The following is a 15,463-nucleotide window of genomic DNA, read 5'->3' as shown; positions in this document are numbered from 1 at the left end:
AGCCCACGGTAGATGCCAGCTGCCGACGTTTGAAGAAAGTGCCATGAGATGACTCATTTTAATACGATGCCATGACGTCTCCACAATTGTGGGAGGGGGGGTTATTGTTTCCAAAGGGGCAAAAGGAGGAGGGTGAGAATTATCTCCAAGTGCATGCTAAGAATTTTTAGCAATTTTACTCTTTTGAACGCGTGAATGAACAAATGGAAACGATCTTATCGAACGATCAATAGGATGAAAGATCGTCTGCGAAGCTGGTTTATCAGAGAAAACTTATCGTGCACCATGGCTCCAACGGCATGGACTCAACAGCACAGTCTGACTTTATCATCCAATTATACTTAGAATTCACACAAATGACACCATCTGGTACTCTAGACCCCGCTGGTGAGGGACGGCCAACTAATGGAGGTGCAGAGAATAAACGAGATATAGGTAAAGACAGAGAGCCCGCATGCAAAAGGAGCTACAAGGCTTATAAAAGTTATGAGAGTAATTACATTCGGTTCGGTGTAGCGTTAAGGACTTCATTTTCGGAGTAATTGCACAGGGCAGCATTTTTAATGGAAAGAACTGGTCTGTGGAACAGCAGTTGTGGGCTTGGTACTCATGAGGCTACAAAACTGCTCTTAAACTTCAGCCTTCGTGACTCTTGCAGGAGGCCTCATCTGTGAGAGAGGAGACCACACAAGGTCTCCCCAAGGTACCAAAGTTAGAAAGCTAGTCGAACTACCTCAGAACCTTTGCTAACGAAAGATAAAGAGCAAAAAAGATGAAGTCACTTCTGGTGCAGAAGACTCTGTCAGAAGGAATCGTAAGTAGAGCTTCTAACAGTGGCTCTCAACCTGTGGGTCACAACCTTTAGGGGTCACATATCAGAGATTTACACTACGATTCATAACAGTAGCAAGATTATAGTTATGAAATAGCAATGAAGTAATTCTATGAATGGGGGTCACCACGGCACGAGGTCGAGACATTAGAGAGGTGGAGAACCACTGTAAGGAGAATAAGATAAAGCCTAGAGGTCACAGAGGAGATGACAGTGAGGAGCAGTGTAGACCCTCCTTAACCTAAGTGTGGGTCTGTCCCAGGAAATGCATCATTGCCAATAAAATATCCTAAGTCTAAACGCATTTAGGAAACCTGGTCGAGTGGACATCTTCACTTCCATCAGGCTCCCTTAAAGGTGGTTAGCACAGTAGTCCACCCCGAGGCAAAAATCATCTCACACGAAGCTGATTTTATAATTTAGGGTCGTGGGACAGATAGATGGATGCTTTGAAGACACAACAGCATGAGAAAACAAAGCAAGATATAAGAAGGTGTTGAAATAAATTGCATAGAATTGGATGTTGCCTGTCCCAGCTTCCCTTCTGTTATGATTAAACAGTCAGACCAAAAATCAATTTAAGGGGAGAAAGGTTTTATTAATCATCTACTTCCAGGTTACAATCTGTCACTGAAGAGAGTCAACAAGACAGGAACAGAAAGCGTGGGGAACACTGCTTTGCTGGTTCACCGGCTGGCTTGATTACATGTTTATGCTGACTTCGCTATCTCACATAGCCCAGGACCACCTGCCTAGGGGATGTTACTGCCCACAGTAGGCTGGGCCCTCCTGCCACAGCTGATAATCAGGACAATTCCCGAAGATGCTCAGCCAGCTCCTCAGTCTCCTTCAGATAATGCTTGACTGTGTTAACTTGAAAAGTAAAGCTAACCAAAACACAGTTCCTCTGGATAGAGTGGCTGATGCCAGTTTGGGTCACTACTCCTTCCCATGTTGCTAGCAGTGACTCCTACAATCCTCAAGTCCAAAAATTCTAAGTGGAATCACTGTAAGTCAGGGGTTCCCTGAGTATGAAAATCATGGCCATGCTTGTATTTTTTCCCCCCTCCTAGAGACTGGATGCCTTTTCCCCCATGCCAGGGAGTGTTCCTGAAGGACTTCACGAGTCTCAGATATTCCAGGGTGGGAGTGCTCGCTGCTCTTTGTGTGCATTGTGTGCCCCGGGCACAGCTTTGTGGATCTGTGCTGGCTCACAGCTGTCTCCCTTACAAAGGACATGGGTGGTCCACAGAACCCGTTCGACCTTTCTAACTAAAACGCTGCTGAGTTTGAGTCCGAGATTTCAGACAGTGGCAGACATTGTATGGAGGAACATACATGGATCAGTCGCTGTGCTAAAACGCCAAGTAAAAGGGTTTGATTTGGGCTACGGTTTCATCCAGAGGGACAGAGTTCATTACGGAGGGGAAGCGTGGCAGCAGGCAGCAGGCATGGCGTCTGGAGGAGAAGCCAACAGGTCACATCTCACTCACAGGCACAAAGCAGGGAAAGGGGACTGAAGTGGTGTGTCATTTCCAAACTCTTAAAGCCCATCTCCAGGGACATACTTCCTCCAGCAAGGCTGCACCTCCTGAACCTCCTGGAGCAGAGCACCCATTGGGGACCAAGCATTCACACATCTCAGCCTATAGGGGATGTTCTCACTCAAACCAGGACAATAAACAATATGCTTCCCGGTAGCTAAAGACATGTTATTATTTTTCATCGTCAGGGTTGATAGTGGATACATTTTAGCCCAAAAGAAAAGCTGGTGTAACAACATACTAATTATCTCCCTCTGTCTCTGCCTCTGAGGACTTGAGCCAGGAAGCAGACCACCACACTGTGCTGGGGGTACAGGGTTTCTTTAGAACCCTCTGAGGGCTTTGATGCTGTAATTCATCTACTTTGTTTCACAGAACACATCCAGAAATGAACAATGCCCCTGCTCTGCACACTGTCTTGCTCGCTGCTGTATTGATGAACCTTCCTCAGGGATATCTATCATTCTGGTGACTTTAATTAGCTCCCAAACTGATTATTGATCAATCATCAAGGGCTCATTAGGGAGGAAAGCCCAGAGTTATTTGGCAGTGTGGGCCTGACATACAGAGATGGGCTGGGCTTCTGTTTTCGACTGCTACATTTGAATGAAAGGGGACTGTTAGTCACGTTCAAAATGCTAAACTGAACAATAATTTTAAAGTGTTAATATTAATTACAATTAGTTGATAAGACTTTGCCACGTTATTAAAACTGTTTAGTGAAAAATGGGTAATTTGGCTTACAAAGGATAAATTATTTCAGGCCTCATTAAAAAGAAAATGTTTCTATTTGTAACAAGAGAAAACTGTACTTATTAATCTTAATCTGAGCTTGAGCTACTTTCAACAGTTATTAGAGGCGGTTTCTAATTTAAGGCTTTGAGTCATGGGCAAGGGTAATTGGTGCTATTCATCTCCAAGGGACTCCTGACGAGCATGCGTACTCAGCAGAAACTTCTCAAGCCCCTTCCTTATTCCACAGAGAATCCTTGTCCTACGACTTTATTAATATATGACTTCATCGTGTTGTGATGTATGCGAGGCAGCATATATATGATAACACATGATGTTTTATTCTTGTTTCTGCTATTTTTTTAGCACATAAGGTAATTTTTATAAGTACAATAAATAATACTAAAATCTGTATTACTTTAGAAGTATTGGAGATTTCTCATAAGAGATGCCGTTTTACCTAAGAAACTCTTTCTTCAAGATCATTTCCCTCTTTTTGCTTCTTAAGTATTTCATTGTGGATGGGTACAGAGGCAGGGCTGGAGATTTCTGTAAAAAGCCCAGCTCATTCAACATTCATTTTTAAATCACAAGTTGGTCGACAGTCTCACAATCCCACAGGGGCATGGAGTCCCCTTCAGCGGCAACGTGCTTTTGCTCACACATCCCTTCTGTGTGGAATGGCTCCCCACCTGTCCTCTATCTCTAGAGGAAGGTGTTGGTGTCTTCGGGAGGTCTTTGGAAGGGAGGCATCTAGGCAGCCTAGCACCTAACACCTTTCATAGGAATATCCCACACCAGCCTGGTTCAGCACCTCCAGGGCCGTGCAGCCACCCATTGCTCCCGGGACTTTCATGTCTGCTAAGAGGCTCCCCAAGTCAGTCTGTGTTTATGACCTGCATGCAACAAAGACAACCCTGTAACAGTCTTAGAGCTCAGGCAATAACACCTTGAGTGCCTTCCATTGAACTCACTTAGGGCACAGACTCTGAGATTTTCGATGAATGGAAAATAATTGCAGTCTCCAAGTCCTGTGATATTACAAATCAGAGCCTCTCTGCACATACTTACAGCCCAGATACCCCCTATGAAAACAAGCACTCTGTCTTAAAGACTGTGCATTCTATTTCTGAGTGAATTTGATAATTAAGCTCAGGAATCAGGCTGTCAAATCCAAAGCTTAGTCTTGCCTCTTAGTTTTGGCATCCTTAAGCCAGGAATAAGATAGAGTAGAGAGAAGGTTATTCTGGCTATAAAACCAATGTAGCCCAAAGCTCTTCAAATTGTAGCCAGCACAGTGGATGCTTAATAAATACTATTGCAATTAATAAAACATCTCACCTTTCTTTCATATCTGCTGTGACTCTACTTTCTGCCTCCATGCAAATTCGTATTTTCGAATCCTACCTCCCAAGGTCATGGGATTAGGGGGACGATCTGGAGTGATTATGTCATGGGGAGCAGGGCTGTCATAAATGGATCGCTGCTTATAGACGAGGTCTTAGGCTGGCCCTGTCCACCACATGAGGACACCGTGAGGTGCTATGAGCTAGAGAAAAAGGCCAGGAGGCACTAGCCGGCTTGTACTGCCTTCAGCCCTCAAGCCGTGAGAAATGAGTTTCCGAGGCACCAGAGTTCTGTTAGAGCTGACCAGACGGACTCAGCACAGTTACTATATTACAAGCGCCCTAAGCCAGGCAATGCTCACATGTCTATTCCTACACACCTGGGGGAGGCTGGGGAGGAGCAAGGAAATCTTCTTTTTGTTGTTGCTGTTTTGTTTTGTTTTACGGATCAAAGAAATTGACCTACAAAGGGACTTAATCCTTGCCTTAGAAGTCCGTGGATGAAGTCAGTAATAGAGCCATTCAGAAAGTTCATGCATGGAGAAGGGCTTTGATATGAAGCTCTCAGAGGCACTAGAATACAAGTTCAATCTATTGTTTGTAGACGGAATACACATTCATCAGGACCACCCTGGAGAGTGGTGGCGAGCAACGCATTTTGAGCATCTGGAGATGCTGAAGGGAAAAGCCAATGCATGATGAAAGGCCACCAAATACACTAGAATCTCAGAGACACCTGCCACTTAGACAACTCTCTCTAGGGAAATAGCTCTGAGGCCTCCACTGTTTTTGTGTGTGTGTGTGTGTGTGTGTGTGCGTGCGCGCGCACGCACACTCACACGCACTAGGCATCTGAGTGAAAAAGGTTTATAGATGAAATACTTAACCGAGGACACAAAACACTTGGGCTCTAGAAGTCATAAAAGCCTTACTCACCCCCCAGCACTTCCACTTTAAAGTGGAAACTCGACACAGGAATCCTTTCCTTTCAGTGAACAACAGTCTGGAATCTGACGCCTAGCCCCAAAGTCTCAAACTGAACGCTTCTCAGTCTGTGTGGAAGATGAAAGGCAAGAAGAAAGCAACCGCCCTCTGTTAATCTGAGCAAGGAAACCTTTTGAGTTTTCAGCTTGCTTTTGAGGGGAATCTAACCATTTCTTTTTCAATCCTGCATGTGTGTGTGTGCTCACGTGGATGTGCATATGTGTGTACAAGTACATGTGTGTGGAGGCCAAGGGCCTCTGCCAGCTGTCTCCCCAATCTCTTTTTTTTTTTTTTTTTAAAGATTTATTTATTTATTATGTACACAGAAGAGGGAACCAGATCTCATTACAGATGGTTGCGAGCCACCATGTGGGTGCTGGGAATTGAACTCAGGACCTCTGGAAGAGCAGTCGGTGCTCTTAACCTCTGAGCCATCTCTCCAGCCCCCTCCCCAATCTCTCCGGTGGCTCGGCAAGCCATTCTGACTCCCCCTCTTGGAGCTGGGATTACAGGCCGAGGCCACTGTTTTTGGTGTCTTATGTGGGTGCTGGGGGACCCCGCTCAGGACTTCATGCTTGTGTGCCATCCACTTTACCCACTAAAGCCATTTTCCTAGATCTTGCCTCTAGTTTTGTTTGTTTCACAATTTCCTTTTTAGTACCTGTCTTGAAACCGTGCTGCCACTGATCTGCCCAGATGTGACTCCAGGGGGAAACCCGTGAATGGATCTTTGCTCTTCCCAGGTCTGCCCTTTGACCCTGCTGCTCCACTGTAGTGGGTAGCCATTCCAGCTTGGATCTGGAAGTTCCAACCCCCATTGAGACTCTGCAACTGTCACGCCTACGAGCGGGCGAGGGAGCGCCGGGGACCCGAGAGCTGGATGGGCCAGCGCTCGCTCTGGGCGCTCTCTCGGTGCCGGCACGCTGACCAGTGCAGATTGACTGTGTAGAGCATCCCTGGGGGGGGGGGACGGACAGACGGACGGACGACGGACAGACGCCAGGTTCCACAATGGCTCTCAAAATCTGGATGCTCAAGTCCTTTACATTAAAGGGCATGGTATTGGCACAGAATCTTTGTATACCTTCCTATAGACCTAAAATCATCTCTAGATTATTACGGTAATCTCTAGATTATTATATCCAGTGTAACGCAAATGTTGAGTATAGAGGTGCTATAGTATATTACTCAGAGAACTGTGGTAAGAACACACGGTCCATACAGGTCCAGTAGAGATGCCAGGTTTTGGACCATTTTTGATCCATGATTGGTTGACTCCACATGGATATGGCGGCCAACTGTGATGGCGTGCTTGACTGTATAATCACTAATAAAAAGGTACCGGATGTGGGCTAAAAGCGCAGAGTCGGTCTGGTCTGAGATCTCCTGTCATCTCGGGCAAAGTACTTCTGTGTCTCTGCCTGGGCTGCCTGCCAGAAGAGTTTAAAGAGCTAATTATGTAAATGGCACAGACCAGTGCCAGGAGGAAGGTTACCTGTTATTACAATGGTGCTGTGTATAACCGCTTCTCTAAAAGCCTCTGGGCTGGCACAGTCTCTCCTGGGCTGGCAGAGGCACACACCTCACAGGAACCTATGTGCTAGTCTGGATTTAAGCCCTGAGTTTCATTTCCAACCCGGTCACGAATTAGTTCTGGGACTTCAGTGAATAATAACCATGGGTTTGGTGATCCACTTCCAAAACGAGAGATTAAGCTGGTCATTTCTAGAGACCAATTTAGTACTAAAATTCTATCAGCCTATGGCATATTAAATCCAGAATGCCACATGAGTTAGAAATCATATGTACTTAGTTAGGTTGAACTGGATCACCAGATACAACTGACTTAGATCCTGATTTCTTTGATATGCTTTGTTTTCTTTCTACTAAGAATCATTTCTTGTCCATTTTTTTCAGGTGATTGAATGAAGAAAGTGTTTATTATTTGTTGCGGAATATTTGTCTACACTGTGTGAAGATGTGTCACTGTGATTGGTTTAATAAAGAACTGAATGGCCAATAGCTAGACAGGAGAGAATAGGCAGGACTTCTGGGGAGAGAGAGGACTCTGGGAAGAAGAGAGGTGGGGATGCCAGTAAGCCTTGAAACAAGTTGGACATGTAATACAGAGGAGAGGTAACGGAGCCATGTGGCAGAATGTGGATTACTAGAAGCAGGTTATTGAAGTTATAAGAGCTAGTTGAGAAAAAGCTAAAGCCAAGCTTTCATAATTAAATAAGAAGTCTCTGTGTTGTTATTTATGAGCTGGTGGCATAGAGAAAAGTCCAACTACAACTCTATGTTCCGGTTAGTACTAAGTATATTTAATATTATATTTATGCCATATGTATATTATGGGCATGCATATATAGGTTTGAAGAACAATGGAAAGCAAACAGATTAGTTACCCGATAAAAAATAAATCCAATTAAGGTATCTGCCATTAGCAGATTCTAATCATTTAAAAGCCATAATTCTGTATTTCAGAATATAACAGTTGGGTAAAAATACTTTGTTGTTGGCAAATATCCTAAATATAAAACATCCTTTAGTGTTTAAATTTCTGTTTTAGTAAAATATGCACTTTTTCACTTCCAACCCAAACGATTTGGGAAGAAACAAGTTGATACTGCTCACTGAGACTGTCCTGTTTGCGTCTGTGTGTTTGTAGTTTAGAAGCACCAACCAAAAGTAATTTTCAAATCTCATTCATAAAACAAAAACTCTTAGCGGGAACCAAGGGAGTGCTCAGCATCATTAACCAGGGGAGTGTCCCAAATAATATCTCTGTGAAGTTGTTACCTAACAGCTGTCGTCCGGGACCCGTGAAATGCTGACTTTATCAACTGCAGTCCTCTGGGTAGGAACGGAAGCAGGTTAACTTTGCCAACCTCCCCTCAAAGTCAGTTCTGGGGTCGGTGACAGAGAGCCACAGGATAGATACCTACACCTTTTCGTTTCTATCCAAGTCGCTGGCAGCCAAAGTGAGGGGGCACATCATGGAAAGAGTTCGCCGTCATGATCTCTAGACAGGCTGCTTTTGAGAAACCTTTCCAGGTAGCTTCACTGGGAAGGTGGTATTCCAAAGAGGGTTTCAGTGTAGGAGATTTTTTTACATGCTCCTTCCTCCTTATTTCCCTCTGTTCAGGGTTTTGCTCCAAGCACTCAGTCCTTTTTTTTTTTTTTTTTTTTTTTTTTTTTTTTTTTTTTGTAGTTCATCTCAAAGGAATGAATTTTCATTTTCATTATAGAAACATATTCCAAGTATTCAAAATGCCCTGAGGTAAAAGAAATACTTCATGAAAAAAAAAATGAAAGAACAAAAAAGTTCTCTGAGGCTCTCTGAGAAAAATCTGATATAAGGCCAGAGTCTTGGGCTTTTTGGGAACCTCTAACCTCGCCTGGGGCATGCTTCTTCAGGAGTCTGTTGGCTCCAGCTTCGTAAGCTCGCAAGACCAATGGGAGGCTTCCTCCACAGCTCTCTGAGGCCAAATTTTCAAGGAAGGGTCAAAATAACATCACCATCTTTCTCATTCCTGATAAAACAATAATGAGCTCTTTGTATTTTTTTTTTTTTTTTTTTTTAAGGGCTATGTGCTTCAAACATATGTGAAGGCCAAGGGTGGACACAAGTCCTCACAAGTGTCCCTAACAGCTCCCTGGAAGTTCCCGAGAGCCTCTGGGATGGTGTCCAGGACAGTGTCTATCTGCCATTTATGTTGCTGGACAAATAGGATTCGGCTCAGAGAGAAGAAACAGGGGTGCGTGGATCGAGACAGCCGATGTCAGCAGTAGCCATTGTCTGAACACACACTTGACACAGGCACGGACAGTACATGCCAAGCTAAATGAAAGACCACGTTTTCAAGGTACCCTAAATGGACACACCTTAATACCAAAGTTGAAGAGACAAAGAAATTTGATCAGTCAGTAACCACATAATAGTCTCAGAAACTCTGTCAAGGTTTTATAAGCAAAAAATGTTTTACCTCTGAATTCCTCTGTTCTTCAGGTCACGCACACATGCACGCATACACACAGGCAGGCGCGCACACACACACACACACACACACACACACACACACATACACACACTGTTTCTCCCTCTGCTTCTCTTGGCATCCTCCCTATTGATTGATGAGTTTTGGAGAAAGAGCTGGGATTAGATTTTAGATGAGTCATTCACTGTCTGTGTGACCCTGAGCTAATTATTCTGGCTCAGTCCCTGTTTGTAAAACTGAGATTTGGTCTGCCTGCGTCATGGAGCTGCTATGTGAAGTCAGCATCAAGAGGTTCCCGCCTGAACATCAGGGTGGGTAACACCTCATTTTCTCAGTTCTCTTTCTTGTGATTTTATAGACCCTGAGAGGATGGACAACTTCTTGAGCATGACTAGTTATGCGTGCCATTGAGGCACAAAGTGAGGGAGAATCAATTACACACAGTTAACCATCGGTTACACATGTATGTATCCCGATGCCTGTGTTAATCTCTGTTAGAATTAGTTTACACAGACACTAAGTCCACAGAGCCTATGGAAGGCAAAGAAACATTAACGAGAGGCAAGTAATTGTAAACCATGAGCTTATAACATATAATTTAAAATACAGCATAACCTCTCGAGGCTTAGGTATTAGGACAAAGCTCTTATTGGGTTGATTGATAGTAATTTGGTTTTCAGTGTTCCCTCTAACCCGTGTCATAGGTTCCCTTGCCCAGTTCCCTAGCACAGTCCTGTTACTACTGATTTCATTTTCTTAAGCAAATTACCTCCCTGTTTTTTTTAAACAAAAATTCACTCTAAAATAAAACAAAACAAAAACTCAAAAAAAAAACACTAAAATCTGAAACCTCCTCCCCTTCCCAATTTAGAGTGTCAACCTGATGATTTTTAAAAATTCTAGACTTGGAAACCTTTTGGAGCTCAAGTGCTTGAAGGCTCTGCAAATATTCCAAAACTGGACCTGGCCCCAAGCAGTGTGGATAAGGACGACTCAATATATAGAAAAACCACCCATGATTACCGGTGATCTCTACAACTAATCCACGAGACGGACAAGGACTGGTTTGCCCATCCGTGCCCATCCGTGCCCTCCTGATGCCCAAGACAAGGATGCTGCACATGACACTAACGGGCAGGTGTTTACCCACGTCCTGAATGCTTTCGTCCTCTTAGTACCTCAGCCCACCGTATCACACATCCATCTGCTTTTCCTGTTTATTTCTTCTCACTAGAACTTGATCTGTTCACATTCCTGGCTTCTCTCCAGCATACAGAACAGTGCCTCGCACAGGAAACAGCCACAGAGTCTTGAATGAATAATTAGACTTGGTCACACTCCCTCTTTACAGTAACTCCAAGGGTTGGGTATTATGATTGCCGCCGCCGCAGATGAGAAACCGAGGCAATGGTGGGAGGGCTGTGATGTAATAGCTACCCATCCCTCCCCTTCTCTGAAGCTTTATTAGATGCTAGGGTGGCTGGTTTTAAGCGCCAACCTGACAAGGTCACGGGCTGCCTGGTTATTTTGTTGAATGTCACTGTAGGTCTGTGTCTGAGGGTGTTTCTAGATGGAACAGCCACGTAAGCCAGAGCACAGTGTAGAACAGACGGCCTTCCCAATTCACATCTGGGTCTTACAAATCCAGCCATGGCTTGCACCGAATAGAAGAGCTGGGGAGCAGTCAATCCACTTGCTGTGTGACGGCCTGAGGCTGAGACACGGGACTTCTGCTCTCACGTTTGGAACCTGACTGGACCTACAGGGCCAGCCCTCCAGGTGTTCCCAGGCTTTTGGACTCAGACTAGAAACTATACCATCAATGCTCTGGTGTCTCCAGTTTCCTAGTAAGATCTTGGGATGCTTTCATTCTCCCCAATTGTGACAGTCAACTAAGCTAGGCATGTGGCACACACCTGTTTTCCCAGCCTTTGGAAGGTGACTTTATTTCTGCTTTCTATTAGGTGTTCAAGGTCAACCTCTACTATAGAACAAGTTTGAAACCAACCTGGGCTACATGAGACCTTGTCTCAAAATTACTTCGCATGTGTGCACAGACACACACAGACACACACAGACAGACAGACACACACACACACACACTCACACAGGCAGCTTCGCCACCCCATTGGTTGTGTTTCTTTGGAGAACCCTGTCTAATACAGATGTTCAGAGAGGTGAGCTGCATTCCCAGGACTATACAAATGGCAACGAGCAGCAGCTGGAGCTGGGATGCCAGCACAGTGTGCCGATGGCCAGGCGAGCCTTGGCTGTTTCATTTGAACACACTCTTGCTGGTTTCCTGACCCCACTGTCAACCTTGTTGACGCTGCTGTTTAGCTTGATGGCAAACGTTCAACTCGGGAAGGGCGTTAGCAGCCAAGACTCAGACACAGAGTTTGAGGGGCCACTTACTTTGTGGCCCACTAAGTTGAACCTTTCCAAGAGGTACAGTTTGCCATCCAGACACACGTTTAGTTTTTCACTTACATTTGTTAACTAAAGCAACATTAATGTGATTGATTCTTTAAAAAAAAAGGACAAAGGGGCAGGTGATAACTTAATTTATCCTTATTTGGGGGAGACCATTACATTTAGATATCCGGTCGCAGAATGATCCCCTAAGACTATAGCCACAGAAACAAGGTGGCAGTCAAGGACACAGGCTCCGGTGCCAGAGTTCCCACTTTACTGGAGACTACGCAAGCCAGGGCAAGCCTCTCTATGCCCTTAGGTCCCACAACTAGAGTCAGGATAATGAGATAACCACCTTCTGGGGATGCTGTGTGGAGCTCACGTAACACGCTAGCACAGTAACAAGTACATACACAGTAAGTCTGCAATAAATGGGAGCCACTTTGGGAGGTATGACTGTCTACGAGTAACTTCCTTTTTCTTCCAAATGAACAAAGTCCCCATAAAACAAAGAAACAAACATACGCTAGCAATACACTGGCTAGCCAAAGACTGCAGCTTCCAGACGTACGTCCTTGAAGCTCCCAGGGACCATTCTGAATTCTGGCCAAGGAGATACACATGGAAACATAATGTAGGATGTTCATCAGGTCTTCCTGATAGATGGGGGCCTGCTCTTCCCTTTCTCCGTTCTGTTTCCAGGAACGCAGAGGCTAGAGTTCCCGTAACTATCTGCAGCTCCAAGACGGAGGCAGCAATTGGGTTTCTCTGAACAACAGATTAGATGCAGCCTGGTTCCCGAAGGGTTTTCTGGATATCAGCCCTGTGCCGCCAATCTTTAAACTCTTAGGAGAAAGCATAAACTTCTAATGTGTTCCTGCTATTATTTCTGGCATCTCTGTTACTCAAGGCCAAACTAAGGGCTTTGGTTTGTCCCTCATGGCAGTCTAAAAATCCACCTAGTGGCTCGAACCCATTTTGGGTCCATGTTTTTACAGATAAAGGCAAGGTGGGACAAACACAGAAAAGGAGCCAGCCAGCGCATCTTCAAGACCTCTCCTCCTATGATGGCTCATCTTGACTGGCAACTTGATTGGACCCAAGAGTGCCTAGAAGACTGTCAAGGAAACTCTTTGGCTGTGCCGATGGGGGCGTGTCTAGAGATAATCCACTAAGGCAGGTGGGAATGCTTAACCCGACCAACCATGGGTGGCAATCACGTGATGAAACAGACTATGGGACGGAAGCTCACCAGTGCAGGCAGGAGCTCCCTTCTCTGCATCCTAGCGACCAGGAAGTGAGCCAGCTCTGCTCTACTATGTTCGTTCTGTCTTACCACAGGCTCACAGCAGTGGAGCCAAGCAACCACGGACCCAAGTGAAACCATGAACCAGCATCACCTTTCCACTTTAAATCGTTTCTCTCAGGTGTCCGTCAGCACAGAGACAAAACGCTCAGGACGCAGCCTCTTTCCGAAGTCAGTCTTGTGCCACGATCCCCTCTCTCCTGCGCAGAACGCCAGGGCTTTCCTGCTCTGTGCACCACGTACCTTGTGCTCTATATTATCCACTGATGAGAGCGTTCTATCGTGTGTTACGACATCACCATACAACCTGGACCCCTCAGATTCAGTTCCGGCTAACAGATGAGTGACTGACTGTAAGGCATCTTTTTCTACTGTTTTCCTGAGCAGTTCCGTGTTTGAACCAAAGCCTTCTGGAATGTTTGAATGATCAACAAGGGTTGTGGGAACAACAGGTTGGAGTCAGGAAGCACGTGCCTAAGAGTGTCACCTGCTGAGGTTGACTCATAAATAAGTTAATATAGTTCCCAACGGTCCACCCCCTACTCCCAGAGAGTTTCAAGGATGTGTGAGCAAAGGAGAACTGAGTATCTGTCTGACTAGGAAATTAAATAGCAACCAAGTTCCCTGGGGCTAGGTGCTTTATACTCTAACCGTGATGATGTCATCAGCGGCTCAAAATTCTACACAAGATACCAGGAGGTTATTTGTTCCTGAGTAAATACTAGTCAGCGGTTAAAGTAAAGCATTTTCCTTAAACCCCTAGTCCGCTGATCAACTATCCTACACTTTTACTCTTTCTTCATGTAAACGGAATATGTAAAATGCATAGATTTCATTTGGACAAGTCAGAATTTGTGCGTTTAGTATAAAGTGTAGGAAGAGGCCAAGTAACATCTCTTTTGAAGGTAAGTGGTGTGTGTGTGTGTGTGTGTGTATGTGTGTGTGTGTGTCTGTGTGAGTATGTGTATGTCTGTGTGTCTCTGTGTTTGTTAGTGTGTGTCTCTGTGTATATGAGTGTCTCTGTGTGTGTGTACCTGTGTGTGTCTGTACCTCTGTGTGTGTTGTGTGTGTGATTGTGTGGTGTAGTGTGCATATGTGGGGGAGTAGTGTGGGAGGGTGGAGAGGTTCACTGAAGGTGATCTCTGGTCTCCACTGAGCGTGCTCTTCGAAGTGAAGTTTCTTTCTGGGAGCTCAGAACGATCTATAGATGGTACCTCATTGCCTTTCCCCCTCTCTCTCAATCCATCACTGACTCTGAGGGGCTACATGACTGACAAGGTCATCCAGTCTCTAGTTACCTTTCTAGGACCTTCAGACTTCAGATTGATGCTGATTGGAGTCCTGAGGACATGTGTCAGCTGCCTTGACCCAAATATTGCCTGCTAAATATCCAAACCCAGTGGACAGAAGGAATTGGAGAAACTGGAGAGATTAGACTACATCCGCACTCCATTTCCCATGCTGTCCAACTGGCTTCTCTTGGATCTATCTGGCGATGGAGTTTAACCTGACTCCTGCATCTCTGACCCTGTCCGTGGTGTTGGGAAAACCAGTGGACTCGCTTGGTGAAGTATGAGCAGCGGGTTTGGATTTCCAGGCATGAGAAGCTCATGGAAAGTACAAAGAAGACTCCCCTTAAAATACTCAAAGGCAGCAGACACCCTGTTTGCTGTCTTCCTCAGAGGCACAAGCTCATTTAACTTTTAAATGAAAAAGTTTCTAGAAATGGTTGAAATCTCTGGTCATCACAACTTGACAAATCACATAAAGCACAGGCAGTTAAGTGGCCTTTACCACCTAAAACTCAATTTCAAAAGGGACGTGGTGTACAGTTAGGCCTTCTCACATGAAAGTCTTGCAGGTTGCACATAAATAAGTTTCTGAAGGAGAAATTAGCATATAGAAATCATCCTATTCAACACCCCCCCCATCTAGATACAAAAATCTTAGGAGTCTAAGGAGATGGCTCAGTAATTAAGAACGATGGCTGCTATTCCAGAGGACCCGGGTTCAGTTCTCAGGGCCACACTGCAGCTCACAACTGCCTGTGACTTCAGTTCTTCGGAACCTGACCCCTTTTCCAGACTTGCCCAGCATGGGTACAGGTAAATGCATAATGTTTGCTCAGATGAACACATGCACACATACATAAAAATAAATCTTAAGACAAACCAACCTTGGTGCATTTTATAAAAATGTTATTTATTTTTTAAAAGTTTAATTAGTTAACAAACTCCTTTAATCAGCAAGTATTAATGGAGCATTAGAAATGTAATTTACCAAATTACGTTTTACAATCTTGT

At 44.8% G+C, this 15,463-nt stretch overlaps 1 protein-coding gene across 2 annotated transcripts in view; it reads right to left on the bottom strand.

Annotated features, from left to right (window-relative positions):
• The window catches only part of Srgap1 (SLIT-ROBO Rho GTPase activating protein 1), a 269,344-nt gene that overhangs the window by 86,856 nt on the left and 167,025 nt on the right, over positions 1–15,463 (bottom strand). The gene's annotated exons all lie outside the window — the stretch shown is intronic.

Source organism: Peromyscus leucopus, chromosome 18 (genome assembly GCF_004664715.2).
Source record: "Peromyscus leucopus breed LL Stock chromosome 18, UCI_PerLeu_2.1, whole genome shotgun sequence".
NCBI classification, from domain to species: domain Eukaryota; kingdom Metazoa; phylum Chordata; class Mammalia; order Rodentia; family Cricetidae; genus Peromyscus; species Peromyscus leucopus.
This window is presented reverse-complemented; position numbering and strand designations above follow the sequence as displayed.